Source organism: Protopterus annectens, chromosome 10.part0, assembly GCF_019279795.1.
Source record: "Protopterus annectens isolate FY-2018-M chromosome 10.part0, PAN1.0, whole genome shotgun sequence".
Classification (NCBI taxonomy): Eukaryota; Metazoa; Chordata; order Ceratodontiformes; family Protopteridae; genus Protopterus; species Protopterus annectens.
Window position 1 is genome coordinate 1412547812 of NC_056744.1, and position 23220 is coordinate 1412571031.

Here is a 23220-nt window from a genome sequence, read left to right on the forward strand (position 1 = left end):
TCAAGGTTTATAGCATAGCATTTAGGTTAATGAGGAATTTAGGGTGAATGTCTCTGAATCATATAGTTAACAAACCATATGCTAAACCTGGCTGCCTAATGAGGTCATCGTCTGCTCATGCACATGCATATATAACTGCAAAGTACAATGTTTAAGAGTTAGGCCCATAAACCCTATGCAGCCACAGGTTTATAAATTATCCATACACCCCCTAGGGATGCTTCTAATACAATCATAGACAGGTGCATGGGTTGTACAGGTTATTATGTTTTGGCCAGCATGGTTTGCACACCCCTAATTCTACCCTAGCACGCTGGCACTGTATGGATATATTGTAGCATTAGAGTCCACCAAGCTGCCCTGCTGCTTAACAATGTACATTATGTGATACACACAGTGTGAGCAGATGTAAATCTGTTACTATTTTCCTCTAGATCGCGACCTGTGCAGTGTCCATGGCTTCGGAGGGTGCTGAGTGTGGAAGGCCTCCTGTGTGGTGCAGCAAGGAAACTAACATCTGTCTTTATCTCCTGAATGTGATCATTGGAAGCACTTGCTGAACAGACTCATGTGAGGGTCCCTAGGTGAAAGTGGATGCCTAGCACTGCCTTGCCAGGGCACGTAATGATGTCTCAGATATCACCCACTTTATTCAGCAGCTCTGGTGTAGATACTGTGACCAGTAAAGGTGCAATTGTGACTTTCTTAGCCAATGAGAAAATGATAGGTTCATAGGTTGGTACTAGGCTATCGGCCCTAGGGCCTATACAAGCCTAGCCATAACAATTCCCTGGATATTTCTTCCCACAATATTTCCTTCCCTGAACCCCTGTCTAGTAGGGTGACTGACATGATCCCCAGGGTAAATTTCCTAAGGGATTGGGATTTCTTTAAGTGGAGCATGTCCAACAGCTCAGGGTTTGACATGGCCTTGTATGTTAAGCAGAGTTCGTCTCTGAATATACGATATGCCACAGAGAATATGGTCAGCATAGGGCATCTGTTTTAGGCCTGTGATTCTTTTAGTGAGGTATTTCTGTGGCCTTTCCAGCTGTTGCAGATGTCTTGTGAGGTACATACCAAATGGGGCGTTGTACTCTATAATGGGTCTAATGAGGGATGAGTACAGTGGGACAATGAGCTCCTTTTTTCTGGACTAAAAGCCCTTAGTCCCTAAGTCTCTCATCACATTTTCAGTGTTTAGTATACTGCCACCTATGTGGTAATTCATGGGTACATGTTTTTTCCCAAAGGGGATAACTATACATTTCATGGCATTAACCTTGAGCCTATGGCTCTGGCACCAAGTATCTGTTTCTGTAAGGCCCTTTTGTAGAATATCCGCATCATTTGGGGGATTCAGTAATGGCTCACAGTCTGTAGTCATATGCAAACTTTGTTAGCCAGAGTCCCTTAGTGTTGGCCTGTACTTCAGAAAAGTAGATGCCAAACAAGAGCGGTCCCAGGACTGAACCCTGAGGTACTCCACTTGTCACTTGTCTGAAGATGGATTTGGAGATGACTACTTTTACAGTCTGGGATCTGTCAGTAAGCCAGTTGTCAACCCACCGAGTGACATAGGGGTTTATGCCCAGCTTAGTACATTTATCTATGATTCCAGAGTAGGAGATGGTGTTGAAGACCTTGGTAAGGTCCAGATAGGCTGCGTGGATTGCCTTACCCTTGTCCACAGCTCTGGAGACTGATTCAAAGAAGTCAATCAGGTTCAGGAAACAAGATCGGCTCTTCATAAACCCAAACTGGGTGGGGTCCAGTGTTTGAAGGTTGCCGATGTCTTTGTTTATACGTTCCATGCCCTTGCAGATCAGGCTCATCAGACTGATGGGACGGTGGTTCCCGGGATCCAAGATGGATCCCCCCTTGTAGAGTGGGATAACTGTAGCTGTGCGCCACTCAATGGGCACAAAGCCTGAGGTGAGGCTATGATTAAACATGACACTTAGGTGAGGTGCCAGTTCATTTTGTAGTTCATGTAGTACACAGCCCAGGATGTCATCTGATCCCATGGATGCTGTATTCATAGCTTTGGAGAGTGCAGTTTCACCTGTGTGGCCGTGATTACTGGAATTTGGCAATCTTTTGGTATTGCAATGGGCCCGTTAGGGGATGAGAAGGTGGTGAAGTTGGCACTAAATCAATCTGCCAGAATATTGGCAATATCCTTGGGATCATTATATTTAATGCCATTCTGTTGTAGCTCAGAGCAGATCTGAGCATTGCCATTTAGATTCTTGACATAACTAGAATGCCTTGTGGTTGTCTTTGGAATCTTTGGCAATTTTATTTTCATAACTAGCTTTGGAGGATTTGATGAGGGATCTCAGCTTCTTACTGAGGCTGGTAAGGGAGTTTTTTGCATCCTGGGATTTTCCTCTTTTCTGCTACAGTTTCTTCCTTTTGTTGTATAGTTTGTTTATGGCAGGGGACCACCAGATTGGCTTCCTTTTTTTGGAGGAGAGCATCTTGGTTCTATTTAGGATGGCATGATTCATGCATGAGTGGATGTGCTCCTACAGTGCCTTAGTGTAGTATTCAGCAGTTGAACTTTCAGATCCCGTCTGCATGGGTGTCATGAAGTTTGTCACTTCTGGCTTGAGTAGCATGAAGTTGGCTTTGGAGAAGTTTTTTTACGGAGGTTTCCTTACTGGGGGGTGGGGATGGGATGTGGATATCAAGGGTGATTTGCTTATGGTCAGACCTGACCAATAAGGGGGTGACCACTGGTGTGGAGCATCTACCTCCCATGTTGGTAATGACCAGGTCTATAATATTGGAGCCCTTGGTGGGACAATGGATTAGTTGATCCAGGGGGTTGGAATTTATGAATTCCAAGAACCATTGGGAAAAGGTGCTGGTACCTGAGTAGTTTTCTTAGTTAATGGCAGGGTAGTTGAAATCATCCAGTATTAGGGTGTTTGGTTGTATCTTAATATTTTCCAGTATGTTTAGGAAGGTGTAGTGAGAATCTTGGGGCATGGTGGGGGAATCTGCAGCAAGCTGCAATTTGGTTTGCAGTCTTACCTAGTGTCAGTTGTACCTGGAGAATTTCAGATGCATTGTTTTGCGCAACTAGCCTGGAGGTGTGAATATCCTTGGTGAATATGGACACTCCTCCACCTTTAGTGTTTCAGTCTTGGTTTGGTGGCCAAAAAGTGTGGTAAGAGTTGTAGCCTGGTATTGCAGGGGTGCTGTCCGAAGCCTTGAACCAGTTCTCAGTTACTGAACAGATATCGATGTTCTCCATTTTTAGGAGTGCCTCAAGAGAGTGCATTTTGAGGTTTAGACTTCTAGCATTGAGTACCATTACCTTCAGATTTTGCATGCTTGTATGCATGATGCTAGGGAGAGTCAGTGAGTTCTAAAGTAAATGGCACTGAGAGGTGGTTGGTTGTTTGGGATTATTTAGGCATAAACACTCAGCTATATGCAGGACTTGTGAGTCATGGGCATCTTTATTTTACTTTTTCTTTTCTGTTTTTCATCACCTGGTGAGATATAGGACAGGAAGCTGGTCTGCCTGTCATGTCTGGCAAGGCTATTCAGGCACAAAGATATGTATATACTGTTGAGTTTATGGCTGGATATTTGTTAGGCACCTATTTACTGCCCATTTTTGCATTTGCTACTGAGTTAAACTATTGCATACAGCTTTGATATGATTTGTATAATGAATATCTTGCCAATGCAGGCTGACCTGTTCTGCCATCCATCCTAACTCCAGGGTTCCCATAAATGTCATGGTGATAATGACTGGACTGACAGTGGGTGTTCCAGCACCTTCCTGGGAGTCATCTACTATTTCAGACCTGATTGTTTGCCTTCCTACAGTGTCATGTCCATAGACTTACCCCTGCCATTCATAAAAAGCATCCTGGTTTGTCTGTGCATTACTCTACCAGTGTCTCTTCAAACATCCCTACCAGTATCAGTTACATCTGACATACCAAAGGCAAGTATTTTACAGGCTGCCAGATGTTTATTGGTGGCCATCCTATTTTTAATGGTAGTCTCTGACACATTAGTATGACATCCTGGCCTTTGAGGCTGTGTCCACATAGCATAGTCATTTTCATAACATGTAGAGCACTGTCTGGTAGCTTGTGTCTGTCGTCTACTGGGAAAACACTTCAAGCACTTGAAGCTGTTCAGGCCAGCTACCATGGGCCCCCTGGGTGGCTTCTCTTTACAAAATAGGCACTGCACACATTCCATAGACATGGGTGACTAGTTAGGCAACATTTTCTACAGGCCATTGTGACACACTTTCTACTGCACTAAATTTTAGTCTGGAATATATATTACTGTTTGTTTTCCATTGCATAATTAACAGACTTTGACTTCTCTATGGATTGTTCTGCAACCAGTGTAATATACATTAGTGATAACTGTTGTTACCTTTGTGTTTCCCTCTCATTATCACTTAACTTTTTATTTTTTATTTTCTGTTTGTTGAGGTGTTTCACTCCATTTATGTTGATATTTTAGACAGTCTCTGGAGTGACAGAAGATGTGCTGAAGCAGCAGCAACAGCAGCCACCACACCTCCCAGTACCTGGTCATCACAAACTGGGCAGAGCAATGTAAGTTATCCAGTGGGAGATGACCTGTATGATTCCCCATTGCTCAATGGTGTTTTACTAATAATTGTCTGGTATAGGGTCTGCTTGTGATCATGCCTGACTGGAAGTTGAGTGACCAGTACTTGGACACCCACATTGCTAGCCTGGAGTGCATCTTCATGCAACTGGCAGTCACACAGCTTCCTGGCCTTGTCCAGCAGGCCAGCAGTGGCTGGGCTGAGCAATGAGGGTGGTCATGGAGGTGACTGATCTCTAGTCAGGTGCTGCACTGTGCCATGTGGTAATCAGCTGTTTCCCCAATCTATCTCTCATCATGGTGTTCTCTTTCCTTGTGTGTCAGTTGTCACACCATTTTGTGGTCCAGTCCTCGTCATTACTAATTATTGTTCTGCTGTTTGTCTATGCATTTGCTTTGAGCTCCTTAAACCATTTGTGTCAGCATATCTCCTGTTGGCCTTTGTGTTTTGTGTCTGTCTGTCTGCACCTGCTGCCATCGCTATATCCCATTTTACTGTCCACACCTTTCCTTTGCTGCTTTACCCATCTATCCTTTTTGAAAAAAAAATTAAAAAATGGGCATCTGTCCTCAAAACAAAAATTATGCTATTTCTTTTCCATCTCATATCACTTTTTCTTTCCCTTTGCCATTCTGCGTGTTCCTCTGCTTACTCTTTCCCCTTCTGACTGTACTATAAAGCAACTACCTTCTAGTTTAGACTAAAAAAAATATTAGGGACATTAGTGTGTAGCCCTTATCAGGGATTTCACCTCTGCTTGTAGAGGCTCATTGTTGTGAGCTTACTGTAGGCACACTACTGTCCTCATATGACATACATTGCACAATGTCAGTCATTATGTAACCTGTAGGGTTTTCGCCACCAAATGCAGTGTTGTTCCTACTATATTATTAATCAGTTTCAGGCTGAATTTCATGATCCATAATGCTCTATTTTGACTTAACACTGCCACATAAATAATTTGTCTGAAGCTTGACTTTACACTGCCACATAAATAATTTGTCTGAAGCTGGCCCAAAATGAACACTCCCTGAAGTTGGAAGACATTTATAGGATAATTGATGCTTTAATGACTTGCATAGCACATAGATAAAAATGTTTACATCCTGAATTCCTAATACTGGTAAATATATATATATATATATATATATATATATATATATATATATAAATTCCAAGATTTATATATGTGTGATCTGGAATAGACTAAATGAGCAAAAATGCAGTCTTACGTATACTAAGTCTAAAATATCTGTGTCTCAAACTAAGTTCTGTACTCTGATGTATGGCAATAAAAACTAAGGACCAGGGTATGGGGGTGAATATTTCTGATATTCACTGTTGTGTATTTTCACAGGGTGTTCTGCAATTCTAGACACCGTATGTTTAGAAAATAGGATATATGTCTTTAAACATACCTTGTGCCCATAAAATTATCATGGCAAGCTAGATAGGAAATTGGTAGTGTTACTGGGAAAAAATGATGTGAATCCTGAATAAAAGGCTGTAGCATGAGATAACCAAATCAAAAAGTTGGTTATTCATTGGTTAATTGCAGGCCAAGGTGCAGGCTCTGACTGAATATTTGTGGTTTCTAATTCTGGATGGATTACTTGGGGCATGTTGTGGGTGCAACTTGAGGCAAGCTTAGGCAAACATTTTTTCTGTGGCGATGACAGGAAGGCCAAGGTTTTTTACAGCCTGGCCTGCTGCTGGTAGGGCTTGCAGGATAAGCCTGCATGGTGAACTTACTTCTGTGGAGTGTTAATCTTGCATGAAGATAATATAAATAATCACCATATCATGGGGAGTTCATTGTGAAAACCAAGCGCACAATATTTTCATTTCATTTATCAAATATATTTTTTTTATTTCTGTCTTCAGTGAATTATTGAGCCTTGAAACTGGTGCAGAATGTGGTCAGTTTGGCTAGGGATGTGGCATAATACCTTGCTATCCCTGTGCTGGCAAGTGCATGGAGTGTTTTGAAGTAAATCCTCCATGAGGAGTGGTAAGCCAGAGATGAACTGTTGTTCTGCTGTTAACTGCTATGACAGCCATGGGGTACTGCTGAAAGCCTTTTATACACCAATGTGAAGACTTACCAAAAAATGCATGCAGCTACAACAACAGTGGTGGGAGTCTTCATGCAGTTGTTAGCCCAAGGACTGTACCATGCTCTTAAGAAACTGAGTAAAAATACTTTCATGCCAGCTGACAGGGGAGCATTAAAAACCTGCAGTGATATGGAGGGGCTGATTATACTGACTGTGAAAATTTTTTTTAAAAATATCTTAAAGCTTTGATTAGAACCTGAGGGTAACAGCAAAATAATCGATTTTTTTTTCCAGTGGACAGATTTAAAAGTGTATTACCTAGTAATTTTTTAAACTGTGTAACAACTTGAGTGTATATGTTAATTTTTCAATTGCGTAATTGTATAAGGAACTTTGCTCCTCAGGCCTACATTGAAAATGAGCTCTTTCGGCCCAATGGACTATCCCAATAAACAAACTGTAAATAAATAAATAAATGAATTAATTAATAAAATAATTTCAAAGACATGCATCTGGAGAGTTTATCCACAGGCCTCCGCTGAAAATGGGCTATGTCTCAGTCAGATTGTCCTGGTAAACAAATGTTAAATATATAATAAAAAATATAAGAAAGTGGGCATTGCAAAGTCATCCCAAGAACTCCAACAAGTTATCATCCCTATGTTGTTGTTGTGTCTTTCGGCTTTTCCCAGTTAAGGGTCACCACAACGGAACTCCGGTCTGCTAATGATTGGCAGTTGATTTTTACGTACCGGGTTGCCAGCCCTGACGCACAACCTTCAATGAAGGAATGCCCATTCACGCATGCCTCCATGCAGAAGACGCTCTAGCTGAGAGTCGAACCGGACAGTGTCTTACTGTGAGGCAACAACGCTACCGCAGTACCACCACCACAGATATGAATGCTTATTAGTTAATGATACATTGTTTAAAACTAAATTGTCTACTTCAAAATCTAAAGTTGCCTTTATTGCAGTAAGAAATGTTTTATCTTCTGTGAAACAAAAACTTTGATAGCAGCAAGTATTAGTTGTTTCAGATGTCGGGGGAGGATCACATAGCCAGAGTCTGTTCCACTAATATTGATGAGAATACCAGAAAGAAAAGTGTGAAAAGTGATATGCAAGCTACAAATGAAACCATTTCTAAGGAAAGTGACAAGATGGAAGCTAGGATAATTTAGTCAGCATTATGTCATTTTGTTAATAAGTGTACGATATTTTTGGAAGAGAATGATATACCTACTTCACTGGATAATGGCAGCATGATTACCCTTGTCAGGGGTTACAGTGAATATAAGCATAAGGTTAATAGCAAATAAATGTGGAAGTGAAATGTATCATGTTGATAAAAAGGAGTATCTCTTCATACTCATATGGAAATTCACAAAGTGCTAGGCAAAAAATGCATTATGTAGCTGTGGTTCCCAACTTGATTAATGATTTTAATCAGTGGAAAAAATTTCCCTATTTTTCAACACTGTGGAATTTGTAGGTGGACGGAAAGTGTTTGCCAGGCTAATGCGCCTAATAAAAATAAATAAAGCAACGGAGTGATGATCCATCCACCATAATAATTAGAGGGGGGGGGGGTTGTGATACCTTGTCTGTCATAGAGATTCTTAATCAAAACCAGGTGAAAGAAATCAGCAAACATTCTGCTAAAAAGTGTAGAATTCAGTTACTGGTTAGGTGGTAAGAAGGGTTCTGTGTGTTATCTAAAACTGGCTGCAGTGATGGATCGACAGAAACCTAAAACTGTAAGAGATGTTAGTATAACAACTGAAAAAAAATACTGAAGTAAAACTCAGCACAAGGTAGATGTCAACACAGAAACTTAAAGAAAAAGTGTTAGCACAGAAATAGAGAGGGCAAAATATACAAACAACAGCAGTTAAATGAGGGCCATCAGAGCAAATACAGTAGTGAGAACTAAAATCGAAATAAGTTACAAAATGCAGACTTCCAAACCAATTTATGAACAAAATGAACATAGAACTAAAGAAAAAGGTTAAACCTCAAGAAGACTATTGTGATAACTAAATAATTAAAGAAGGAGACTTTACCTGGAACTACCCTTTATAGGGGAAGACACAGGAGAAGTCCCAAAATATTTTTTGGGGTACAATAATCTATACTTTCCACCTCAAGACAAGAAACTGTAGAAAGTATCCTGAAATAGCAGACTTACAGCTGAGCCACATAAACTTTAAAAAACACACACTGAGGAGCTAATACTATAAGAAAGGCAATTGAGAATATATAACAAACATTATAGGGCAGTGCAGTGGTATAGCGGTTAGCACTGTCACCTCACAGCAAGAGGTTCTCTGGTCCAATTCTCAGCTGGGGTGCTTTCTATGTGGAGTCTGCATGTCCTCCCTGCATTCATGTGGGTTTCCTCTGGGTGCTCTGGTTTCACCCCACATTCTAATGACATGCAGTAGGTGGATTAGACAGTCTAAATTGGCCCTAGGTATGAGTGTGTGGTACACCCGCCAAGGAGGGTTGGGCCTTGGGCTAGCAATCCGACCCAGTAAAACCTGTACTTGCTATGGAAACAATGAGTGCTAAAAGATACTTGCTGCTTTATGTGTTAAATGCATGCGAGCAGATGCAGGAACCACAGTTATAGCAGAAAATAGCAAACACAATGTTATAATTATTTCTTACCCCTAGTTTGAATTAAAATGATATTTTATATAAAGTAAACAGGGACAAAGAAGAAATTCTGTACTATTTGTTTGTGCTAAAGCCTTATGTGGCACTACTAATGAAACTGTTTTATAGTCAAGTGTTATGAGGTCGCCTGGGGACATGAGTGGCTTTAAGTCATCTGGCACTCTAGGCGAAAATGCCTCTACAGTTTTTTTAAACAACTATTTCATTCAGTGAAGAGACTGGTTCACAATGATTAAGGTCTTCGCCTCCCAGCACAAGGTGCAATGTTCAATAATGACTTCTGACCAGTGCCAGTATGGGGTTAGCATGTTCTCTCTGTGTCTTTGTGGGGATCCTCCCATCTCCCAAGAAACAAAAAAGCATGCTGAGTGTTTCCACTTTGGTCTGAGCCGAGAATGGAGTTGTGGATAGCAGCATGGACTCTACATGGTGCTCTATAGAGGATGAGTTGTATAGACCAAAAGTCCAGGAAGTCATCATAAGAAACTCAGGACGAGGACAGTCTAGAAATGGTGTGGGAATTATGGTGAGGGCAGGCTTCAGAAGACAGTGAGGAATGTGAGAATTAGTGACAGACTCATGGTAAGGAAGGGGTAGAATTCATAATCTCAACCTGTGCCCACAGCAGGGTTGTGATAGTGAAGAAAGGAGTGCATTCAGGCAGAAGATGCAGGATCTACTAGATAAAGCAGGACAACATGAATTGGTGTTGACACTTGGTGACCAGAATTCACATACTGAGACAGACAAGATAGGATATGAGGACTGCCTGGGTCCACAAGGATGGGGCAACAGGAATAAAGAAGGAAAGACCATTCGACACTTCTGTCTGGCAAATGGCTTGATGACAGCCAACACATGGTTAGACAGAGACAGTTATAAGATCACATACAAGAGTGGCAAACATGCAACTCAGGTAGATTTCTTCCTAGTAAAGAAAGGGCATTGGGTTAGAATCAGTGTCACCCCCAGTGAAGCAGTTGGCCTACAGCATAAACCACCAGTTGTCACAAATAGTTGCAAGCAGTAGTCAAAGAAGGCTCCAACATCAACAGAGACTAGGCTGAAGACCTGGAAACTGACTGGAGAGAAAGCATAAAAGTTGAAGTGATTACTCAGGACTCTAGCACCCCACAAAGAAGAGGAAATAGGTGGAGTTGAAGAAGAAGAATGGCAATGCTTCAAAACAGCATGTGTGAGGACTACAGAACAGATATGCAGCTGAGATGCATATGGAATTGCAAAGTACCTTGCTAAGGTAAGGGAAAACAGCTCCTGTACTTTACAAAACAAAACAAAAAAAAGCACCAAACCAGGCATGTCCAAGTGTCAGCTTCTGGTGATTTCTCCTGTCCACCTGGTGAATCTGGGCATACTGGAGCAATGCAGCAATTGCCTCATGTACACAGACAACCCTCTCCTCCTACCACCCAACACTACAACCTGTGAGAGATGCACTTACATAGCCAAAATGGAAGCAAAGCTCTCTCCACCCAAGACTGTGCTAGACAGTCAAGAGGAGAAGGTTAACACCCACACTACATCTCAAGCAACACATAGCCCTTCTAAACCCACACCACCAGCACCCACATATAGCAACACTAAATCCACATATGCAGAAGCCCTTAACTGTAACATGCCCAAGCAACAAGGACCTCTGAAGTTGAAATGCAAACAAACACCAATCACAACCAAAGTGTCACATAGTTCACAACACCAGTGTGCCACCCAGCAACAGCCTCTAAGGCAAGACAATGTACCTAACACTTTAGTCATAGGTGACTCTATAGTCCGGCACACTGATGTCCCTCTCACCAGGTTGAACAAGGAGAAAATTACAGTCAGCTGCCTGTCAGGTGCCAGGATCCGCCACATAACGCATGCACTCAAGTCACTCCACAACAAGTACAAATATGACTCTGTCATTGTCCATGTTGGAGTGAATGACTTGAGACATACCTCCCTGGACTACATGAAAAGAGACATGGAAGAGCTCTCTGATCATGTGGCCCAGGCAGATATAACCCCAGCCCTGAGTAACATCCTGCCTTCGCCCAGAATGATACCACAATATAAGGGCAAAATGATTGACTTCAACATTTGGCTAAGCTTCTAGTGTCATTCAAAGGGGATCCAGTATCTGTCTGCCTGGGACGACATGATTGACAGACCACGATGCTTTGCCAGAGATGGTCTGCACCTGTCGCCCCTGGGATTCAGGTTAGTGGCTAAGGCTCTTGCCACCCCTATAGTGCCTTTTTTAGGCAAAGTTCAAAGGACAAAACCACTACTGTAACAGGTATAAGCATGCAAAATCTGAAGGCAATGCTACTCAATGCTAGAAGTCTAAACCTCAAAATGCACTCTCTCGAGGCACTCCTAAAAATGGAGAACATAGATATCTGTGCAGTAACTGAGACCTGGTTCAAGGCTCCAGAGAGCACACCTGCAATACCAGGCTACAAGTCTTACCACACTTTTTGGCCACCAAACCAGGACCGAAACACTAAAGATGGAGGAGTGCCAATATTCACCAAGGATATTCACACCACCAGGCTAGTTGCCCAACACAATGCATCTGAAATTCTCCAGGTGCAACTAACACTATGTAAGACTGCAATCCAAATTGTAGCTTGCTACTGATCCCCCACCATACCCCAAGATTCTCACTACACCTTTCTAAACATACTGGAAAATATTAAGATAGAACCAAACACCCTAATACTGGTTGATTTTAACTACCCTGCCATTAACTGGGAAAACTACTCATGTACCAACACCTTTGCCCAACTGTTCTTGGAATTCATAAATTCCAACACCCTGGATCAACTAATCCATAGTCCCACCAGGGGCTCCAATATACTAGACCTGATCATTACCAACATGGGAAATTGATGCTCAACACCTATGGTCACCCCCTTGTTAGTCAGGTCTGACCATAAGCTAATCACCCTTAACATCCACATCCCACCCCCACCTCCCAGTAAGGAAACCTCCATAAAAAAACTTCTCCAAAGCCAACTTCATGCTACTCAAGTCAGAAGTGACAAACTTCATGACACCCATGCAGACGGGAACTGAAAGTTCAACTGCTGAATCCTACACTAAGGCACTGTACGAGCACATCCACTCATGCATGAATCGTGCCATCCCAAATAGAACCAAGATGCTCTCATCCAAAAAAAGGAAGCCAATCTGGTGGTCTCCTGCCATAAACAAACTTTACAACAAAAGGAAGAAACAGTTGCAGAAAAGTGGAAAATCCTAGGATGCAAAAAACTCTCTTACCAGCCTCAGTAAGAAACTGAGATCCCTCATAAAATCCTCAAAAGCTAGTTACGAAAATAAAATTGCCAAAGATTCCAAAGACAACCACAAGGCATTCTATAACTATGTCAAGAATCTAAATGGCAATACTCAGATCTGTTCTGAGCTAAAACAGAATAGCATTAAATATACTGATCCCAAGGATATTGCCAATATCCTGGCAGATCGATTCAGTGCCAACTTCACCACCCTCTCACCCCTAAATGGCCCATCTCAATACCAGAAGATTGCCAAATTCCGGTAATAATGGACACATAGGTAAAAAAACGCACTCTCCAAAGCTAAGAATACAGCATCCCTAGGACCAGATGACATCCCTGGCTGTGTACTACATGAACTGCAATATGAACTGACACCTCACCTAAGTGTCATGTTTAATCATAGCCTCACCTCAGGTTTTGTGCCCACTGAGTGGCGCAGAGCTACAGTTATCCCACTCCACAAGGATCCCGGAAACTACTGTCCCATCAGTCTGACAAGCCTTATCTGCAAGGCCATGGAGCGTATTATCATGGAACTTATAAACAAAGACATTGGCAACCTTGAAACACTGGACCCCACCCAGTTTGGGTTCATGAAGGGCCAATCTTGTCTCCTGAACCTGATTGACTTATTTGAATCAGTCTCCAGAGCCATGGACAAGGGTAAGGTGGTCCACACAGCCTATCTAGACCTTGCCAAGGCCTTTGACACAATCCCCCACTCTGGAATCATAGATAAACTTACTAAGCTGGGCATTAATCCCCATGTCACCCAATGGGTTGCTAACTGGCTTACTGACAGAACCCACACTGTAAAAGTAGCCGACTCCAAATCCAGCTTCAGACAAGTGGCAAGTGGAGTACTTCAGGGTTCAGTCTTGGGACTGCTCTTGTTTGGCATCTACTTCTCTGAAGTACAGGCCAACACTAAGGGACTCTGGCTAACAAAGTTCGCAGATGACTGCAAACTGGGAGCCATTATTGAATCCCCAAATGATGTGGATACTCTACAAAAGGGCTTTACAGAAACATATGCTTGGTGCCAGAGCCATGGACTCAAACTCAATGCCAAGAAATGTATAGTTATCCCCTTTGGGAAAAATCATGTATCCATGAATTACCATATACATGGCAGTACACTAAACACCGAAAGTGTGATAAAAGACTTAGGGACACAGATGGACAGTGGTCTCACCTTCGATAACCAAATCGCAACAACAGTCAGGAAATCCTTCTATGTGGCACACCTCATCACTAACGGCTTTTCATCCAGAAAAAAGGAGGTCATTGTCCCACTGTACTCATCCCTCATTAGACCCATTATTGAATACAACGCCCCGTTTGGTATGTACCTCTCAAGACATCTGCAACAACTGGAAAGGCCGCAGAAATACCTCACTAAAAGAATCACAGGCCTAAAGCAGATGCCCTACGCTGACCGCCTTAAAAAACTCCAGCTATACTCTGTCGCATATCATCTACTCAGAGGCGATCTCTGCTTAACATACAAGGCCATGTCAAACCCAGAGCTGTTGGACATGCTACACTTAAAGAAATCCCAATCCCTCAGAGCCACATGCTCCAGGGATCTAAACCTTGTCATCACAATAAACAAAACATGCTGGAGGGATAGGTTCCTGACCCAGAGACTCCCCCAGACTCTGGAATAGATTGCCCATACATGTCAAGCAGAGTGCCTCGTTGGCCCTCTTAAAAAGGAACCTTGACAATTGGATGGGAGAAAGCAAATTCACTCCGGGGATCACATCAGTCGCCCTGCTAGACAGGCGTCCAGGGAAGTAAATAGTGTGGGAAGAAATAGTCAGGGAATTGTTATGGCTAGGCTTGTATAGGCACTAGGGCTGATAGCCTAGTACCAACCTATGAACCTAAGACACATAAGGAAAGCTGATGGTGGAATGCAGAAGTCCAGGAAGTCATCAACAAAGAAGGAGTACAGGAAAAAGTGGAAGATAGAAAAGACAGACCAGACTAAGAAGGAATATTGGTTGGCTAACAGAGGAGTTGTAATACCAAAAAATAAGGCATCAGAGGCACTCTTCCAGATTCTGGAATGTGACTCAGTAGATGGCACAAAGAAACTCAGGTTGCAATACAAAGTCGGAAAGATAAAGAAGATACTCCAGTACCTTTCATAAGGGATGGCAGCGACAACCTGGTCACAAGTCCAAAGGACATCAAAGGCAGATGGAAGAAGTACTTTCAGCAGTTTCTGAATGAAGAAAACTCCACAGCTGAATGAAAGAAGAGGAGGAGCCCACTCTCAAAGAAGTAATAACAGCAGTAAGGAAATGAAGTCAGGGAAAGCAGCAAGGTCAAATGTGGTTGCAGCAGTTATGCTCAAGATGTTGGGTGAGATAGCAGAAAAATGGTCCCAAGGGTACTCATAGCAGTAGGGAGAGAAAGATGTATCCCATATTACTGGTGAATAAACATACGAGTGCCAGAATTAAGGGGATATCCACAAGTGAGGGACATGCAGAGTTATCAAACATCTATCACAGTGCATGAAAGTTCTGGAGAGGGTGACTGATAAACAAATACACAGAGTAGTAGAAAGTAAGATGGGACATGACCAGTGTGGATTCTGATCAGGATGCAGCACAGCTGACCCAATGTCTACAGTGAGACAGCTAGATGACAAGAAGGTAAAGAAAAACAAAAAAAGAGAGAAAAGAGTCCAACTGGGGATTCCTAGACTTGGAGAAGGCATATGACAAGAGCCCAAGAAAGCTGGTCTGGGTAGTCTGTGGTGGATCAAAGTCCCAGAAACATTGGTAGAATTAGTGCAGGCTATGTACAAGGACCCAGTGACTCAAGTACCAACAGAGGGCTCTGGGAACCAATGTGAATAAGGGTTCAGCTCTGAGCCCGCTACTGTTGTTCATACTAGTGATGGATTACATTAGAAAAGCTTGGAGGAGACAGATCAACAAATTTGTTGTGTGCAGACAATGTGGGATTATTGGCAGACTGTAAGCAAACATTTCATCAAAGGATAGAGAAATGGAATTCAAACTGAAGGCATGTGGGAGGAAACTGTGTATAGACAAGACAATTGTAATGGCAGCAACTCAGTGGAAATCAGAAGAAACTGAAAACTGAGGTAAAATGGAAAATGGTGGAAGAAGTTAACAGCTTCAAGTGTCTGTGAAAGGTGAGGAGAAAGGAAGTTTGAATGCAGAGATCAAAGCTAGAATCAGAGGGGCTGCAGCCACCTGGGGAGTAGTGTATGACAGAAGAATGCCGAAGAAGCTGAAAAATAAATTTTACAAAACAATGGTACAACTAGAACCTATGCAGTAAAGGCTGAGCTGTAGAGGAAACTAGAGATGATGAAGATGAAGTGCTTGAGATGGGTGGTACCATGCGCACAGTGGAGCAGATGAAGAAATTATGACTTCAGGGCTAAAGCCAAAGTAGCCCCAATGCACAGAAGGTGAAAGAGAACAGATTTTGGTTCAAGCACATGTGCAGAAAAGCAGAAGGCGGTTTGGTGAGGAATATTTGGGACAGACAGGAAGAGGGCAAAGGAAACAAGGGCATCCAGCAAATAGGTAGATGGATTGTGTTAAAGATCTGCAACAGTCAAGCCTGACTGTCAATAAAGGTAGGAGTGACATTCAATTAACTGAGATGCAACAATAGGCACAATACCCCGATGCCATGTAGAAGCTGGTGATGATGATGATGATGATGAAGATTCATTCAGTGACGGCCTAAACAAAAAATGTGATTAAGGGAAGAAGTTCACAGTCTTCATTTTTCAATGCTGGTTTTCTCTGAATCCTTTCAGCACAAGATTACACTGTAAGAATCCTGAATCCAAAATACTAGTTTGGCTTGTATTTTAAAGGCAAACAGAAATGTTTTATAACTTTTTACAACTTATTAATTTTGTGCCCAGAATTGTATTTAAAAGAACACCACACTGATCAAATATTTTGCACAATTTTTAACAAGATTTTTTAACTAATGAATTTAGAATACAAGTAACTAAAAAGTATTCACCAACTTGTATAATATATATGCATACTTGATATAATTTTAAGGTACAACCACAATTGACCAGCACCAGTTCCTTCAATAACATATTTATTCATGAATATTTTATATCAAACAGTTTCACAGTTTAGTTCATTTATTGTACATGCATTGATCAATTTATTCAATATTTATTTTATTTTTAATGATTAAGAGTTTACGAGTAGCACAACTTATTGGTTATTAAATAAAATAAAGTTTACAGCAATATATAGTGAACTATAATGCATCACTGCAATTTATTTAGACCAGGGTTATAGTTGTTGTACAAATATGCACACATTTCAGTATTTTTTATTTTCATTTTTCATTTTTATGTGGAAGTCAACCAAAAATTTTTATGAATCACGTTCAAACTGTTTAAACAAAAAAGTTTTTATAGTTGTTCAGACTTCACATTTTAATTTTTTGTTAAGTGGAACAAGCTTATAAACAAGTTGCATTTTATTTATGAATTTATATTTACATTTTGACATCAGTATTTTAACTGTTTTGGTACTTTAAAGATAGCACACGGAAACATTATAGGTTTTACATGATAGTTTTCCGGTGCATTTCTCACACACTACAGAGTAATTTAATTAATTAGTTAATTAAGTTTTTATCCAGTCAATATGTATCTAACAGACTATATAAGTCTATTGTAAATTCATAATGATTGTACTTGAAAAAGCCCGGTATTACCGGGCGAAAGCACTTGTGTCTTACTGTGTTTTACTACGTTTGCTTTTACATTACTTTTTTCATTGTGGACTAATAAAAAGTGGTACTCGACTCAGCACGTTGGTTTGTTTACTTTTCTGCCTGAACTTGGAAACTACTGTATAGAGGTAAAGGAAGCCTATTTGCAAGAAGAAAGGACAGTTACATTTGTTGGTACACTCGTTGTCTGTAAGTGTTGGATTTGGTGAGGTCTTCTGTTGGTTTTAACCCTGAATCCTTACAACACACCTGAACTGACCAAGAGTGCATTATAATAAGTAAATTAAGTTGGGGGTCTAGGGACCACTATGCACCCAAAGTCATAGGGTTATAGATGCTCTGAGTTTAATTTTTTTCCCAACTCTTTGATTCAGTGATGGCTTGAATAAAAATTATACATAAGGAAAAAATTCAGTCATATCTTTTGATGTCAAGGAAGAAACAACTTGTATCTAAAGCTTAAATGCTCAAAGTTAACCAAACAGCAGTGCACAATAAATACAGAAGACCAATAATTGTGATGATACATAAATCATATCTTGGAATAGTACCTGTCTCCCTACGCCACTTTAAAAATAACACAGTTGCTTTCTCTGTATCCCTGTCTGCTGTTAAATTGGGTTGAATGTTAAGGGGAAAATGACAAAAATCATATTTCAAGTCACACCTGTTTTATATACATATATATATATATCCATGTATATCAGCATGCCTCTTGACTTCTACATACAAAAGACAGTCACATTTGGACAAAGCTGAAAAAGAAACAAATAGAACATATTGCTGTCAGACATTTATATACAGAATATGCTTCTTTACCTACTCCAAATGACAGCCACCTCTATATGCATCTCTTGCTTAATTGTAAGGAAAATTGAAAAATTAATCATTGCAGTAAATATTTCCAACTTACTTTTAGGCAGTACACTGCTACTGTACAAGCTTAGTGACCACTCAATGTACCCATCTGAAGTTTGCTAGGAAAGTTAAAGAAATAATGACCATACTGTCTCCAGCCAAACACAAGTTAATGACTTTGAAGTTTGGGAGGAAAATTAATGATGTTATCCCTGGATTTCCACACAAGCTACAGTGACCTTCTGTGTACAAGTCAGATGTTGGATTGAAGATAATAACCATCTTGAATTGGAATGCATTTCACCTTTGTTTCAAATGGACAGCTGCGACACATTAAAATAGTCCAGGTTGCTTCACGGAAATCATGCTAGTTCTGCAAAGCCTGAATAATAAGCAAACAGCAGGCAGCTAAACATTTCTCTCCACAATTATACGTACTCGGTCTGTGCATATCAAGAGTCAGTTAAGTAGTCCATCTCACTTTTCAAAAATGCACACTAGGTCTGCAAAGTCAGATAATAATATCTACTTAAAACTGAGCAAACAACAAGAACATCAAGTTACATTTATATAGCCAACCCTGACCCCAGTGTTTTCGAGACAAAAATAATTGGACAGTTTTAAAAATACAGGTACTATTAACATGATGAGTTGACAAAATAGGAGCATATAAAATAACTTGCATTTTCTCAAGCAAAATAAGTCTATACCTTTAATTATTGTCAATATTTATTGTGTAATCTATCACTTTTTCTTCCAAAATTACGAGTTTTACTAGGGATTAGGAGAGACAGATGTTGAGATCAGAGACAGTTGAGAGGTATGCCCACCCCCATCCAGCAGTTATAGTCATAAGGTCTGATGGCTACTTAATAACTGTCACCTTTTCTTACCCAGGTCACACATACAAGTTGTCATACATTACAGTATTTCAAGTTGCAATGCAAAAATCACAAAGCTATAAGTGCTGCCATATATCTTGGCTGATCACTGCCAGAATCACAGAAAAAAATATAGTAATACTTACCTCGCTGCTTGTCTCACAGCATTCCTCTGAACTTCTGTCCCGTATTAAGTAAAAAATATCCCTTTCAACGTCCTGAAGAGTAGGAAAGCCACATGAACATTATAGCCTTTCAATATTTTTCTTTATTTTTTTAAGGACATTAGTGTAAATTAAGAAAAAGCATCATACTGATGCCAACCCCCTCTCCAGTTAAGTAATGTGCTTTGCGCCGACCATTTAAATGTTGCTAGCTTTCCATGACTGCCTTGTAATGTAAGTCTAACATGACATGCTTCATTGACCTGAATGGTCAAGTCATGCGGAGCGCTTCCCTACTGGGGTGCCAGTCACACTGTGAAATGGGTGCTTTATTCCCATTTTGTTTTCTTTGAAGCATGGTGTATGCTGGATTTTATTTATTTTATTTATAGAGCAACAAAACTACATATTTCATTACTGTAAAAATAAATAAACCAGAAAGTGTACCTTTCCAAAATGTATCCCCCTAGGCGGTCACCTAGTTGGTCTGTGCATAAGGTCAGTCCTGCCTGGGGATGAACATAAGTAAGCCAATTGTGTTAGACAGATTTTTTTAGCAGGTATAATAAAAGAAACAGAATATGTATGTACTTCTTGTTCAGGCTGTTAGAAAAAAAAAAATCCAGTTCTGGATTTAAGAGCCCAGTCCTTCCAATGCCTATTGTAGAAATGCATTTGAGTACATTACTATTGACACTTTGGACCCACTAGTAAAATCTAGCAATGGCTGTCAGAACATAGTAGTACTACTGGACTTTGGACCCACTAGTAAAATCTAGAAATGGCTGTTTGTACACCCTAGTAATACTGGACCATACTACAACATTTCCAGAGGCTGTACCACTGCACAAGCTACTAAGACTACTGCCAGGGGACTTGTACTGTTATTCTGTAGAATGACCGTACCTAAAGTGATACTTACTGAGCAAGGGCCACTCTGTGTCAAAGGTCCTACATCAGTTATGCCATTGCTTTAAGGTTAAGCAGTTAAAAACATCAGTATACCATCTGCACACCACTGGTTTAGTAGAGAGTTCAGTTAAATACTAAAATCTGTGTTAAGGAACATAATTCATGTAGATAGTAAGAACTGGAATCAGTTGTTACACCACTTGCTCATTGCAATAAGAGAGGTACTCCAAGCTTCAAATACTTGTACCCCATTTGAACATTTGTGCAGCAGGTAGAGACTTGAGAAATACAGAACATATAATTTCAAAGTTTGTTAGAATGTTATATTAGTATACAGGATAGATTGAAGAAAGAGCAGATGCCAGAAGTCCAGGAGATATAAAAATGGTTTCACCCACCACAAAGAACAAATTTCGGGCTAAATGGCAAGGCACTTTGTGATTATTGAAAGACTAAATGCATTAAACTACTGGGTTAAACAACTAGGAAAAAGAAATATAGAGCAAGTCTATCATATTAATGTACTAAAATCATCCAAAGGAATAGAAAGTGCTGCGGTTAGCTTGCATGAAAATCTCTACTTGATGTATAAGTACAGGAATCCTTGTAAAAATTACAAAAACAGGACATGGGAACATTTTATTAATAAATAAAGGGTAATGGAGCAGCTTTAACCTGCACCTATTGGAAGAATCAGAATTTACAACGACTCTAGGATACTGAATAACATTTGGTAGCCATCCCATGCCTAGCACTGATAATTTCATAGAGAGCCTAGGACAAGCAAGATACTTAGCATTAGACTTAAAAAAGAAGTATTACAGATACAGCTTGCCTCCCATGTGTTAAAGAAAAAAATAAACAAATTTGTAACCCTTGAAGGTTTATTTCATGACACAATGCCACCATTTGGTCTTTATGGAGCTTGAGTCATCTTTCAGACACTGATGGATAAAATACTGGCATCTCTACTCATCTCTGCTGATTCATATGCAAATAATGAGTTCACCCATTCAGGGACCTGAGAGTCTCACTTACCAAAAGTGCAGGCTGCATTAGAATCAAATAGCACAGGGAGATTAAGTTGGCATGGTGCAATACAAATATCTGAGTTAGTTTATAGGAAGAGAGGTGGTAAAACTACAACTAGAAAAAAATACAGACCATAAGAAACAAACCATTACTTTCACTAAAGGGTAGGTGAAGGCTTTTCATAAACCTTCTAGTTACTACAGAAAACGTATATCTACTTTTGCAACTATGCCCTGCCCTTTGACAGATCTAACAAAAGAAAAAGCTCCTACCAAAGTACAATGGAGTTTTATGGTACATAGAGCATTTAATGATTTTGCTCATTGAAGCCTAGTGCTCCTCATCGGGTTGTGCCCTCCCTGCCAACTTATTTCTTGGTTCCCAGAAGCTACAAGGCAGGCCTTTTTGTGTTGGCACCCAGGAAGCACCCCAACTACCTCACAAGTGCTGGTCTTAATTTCTAAACATAAAAGTAATTTTGCTCATTGAAGCCTAGTGCTCCTCATCGGGTTGTCCCCTCCCTGCCGACTTATTTCTTGGTTCCCAGAAGCTACAAGGCAGGCCTTTTTGTGTTGGCACCCAGGAAGCACCCCAACTACCTCACAAGTGCTGGTCTTAATTTCTAAACATAAAAGTGATTTTGCTCATTGAAGCCTAGTGCTCCTCATCGGGTTGTCCCCTCCCTGCCGACTTATTTCTTGGTTCCCAGAAGCTACAAGGCAGGCCTTTTTGTGTTGGCACCCAGGAAGCACCCCAACTACCTCACAAGTGCTGGTCTTAATTTCTAAACATAAAAGTGATTTTGCTCATTGAAGCCTAGTGCTCCTCATCGGGTTGTCCCCTCCCTGCCGACTTATTTCTTGGTTCCCAGAAGCTACAAAGCATGCCTTTTTGTGTTGGCACCAAGGAAGCACCCCAGCTACCTCACAAGTGCTGGTCTTAATTTCTAAACATAAAAGTGATTTTGCTCATTGAAGCCTAGTGCTCCTCATCAGGTTGTTCCCTCCCTGTCGACTTATTTCTTGGTTCCCAGAAGCTACAAGGCAGGCCTTTTTGTGTTGGCACCCAGGAAGCACCCCAACTACCTCACAAGTGCTGGTCTTAATTTCTAAACATAAAAGTGATTTTGCTCATTGAAGCCTAGTGCTCCTCATCGGGTTGTCCCCTCCCTGCCGACTTATTTCTTGGTTCCCAGAAGCTACAAGGCAGGCCTTTTTGTGTTGGCACCCAGGAAGCACCCCAACTACCTCACAAGTGCTGGTCTTAATTTCTAAACATAAAAGTGATTTTGCTCATTGAAGCCTAGTGCTCCTCATCGGGTTGTCCCCTCCCTGCCGACTTATTTCTTGGTTCCCAGAAGCTACAAGGCATGCCTTTTTGTGTTGGCACCAAGGAAGCACCCCAGCTACCTCACAAGTGCTGGTCTTAATTTCTAAACATAAAAGTGATTTTGCTCATTGAAGCCTAGTGCTCCTCATCAGGTTGTCCCCTCCCTGTCGACTTATTTCTTGGTTCCCAGAAGCTACAAGGCAGGCCTTTTTGTGTTGGCACCCAGGAAGCACCCCAACTACCTCACAAGTGCTGGTCTTAATTTCTAAACATAAAAGTGATTTTGCTGTATGTCCATTTTGTTTATACTTTAGTAGATAGTATCCTATTGTGAGCGGCACACACGTGGAACCAGCTAAGGTTGCTTTCTCTCCCTTGCACGCCAGCGTTGCAATAGTTACTTATTCTCCCATTCCATTTATTACCAGTTAGGTTTCCATACTCCCTCATGCCTCTGCTTGGCTAGAGTCACTAGTGTCTGCTAGCCTTAACATTTCTAAGACGTCCTGCTTTCCTTGTCTTTTTCTGTATTTCCTTTCCCTTCTGGTACTCTCTGGCTGCTGTATTAGCTTTTCAGTTTCTTCCTACCTAGTGACACACTAAGCGACTATAT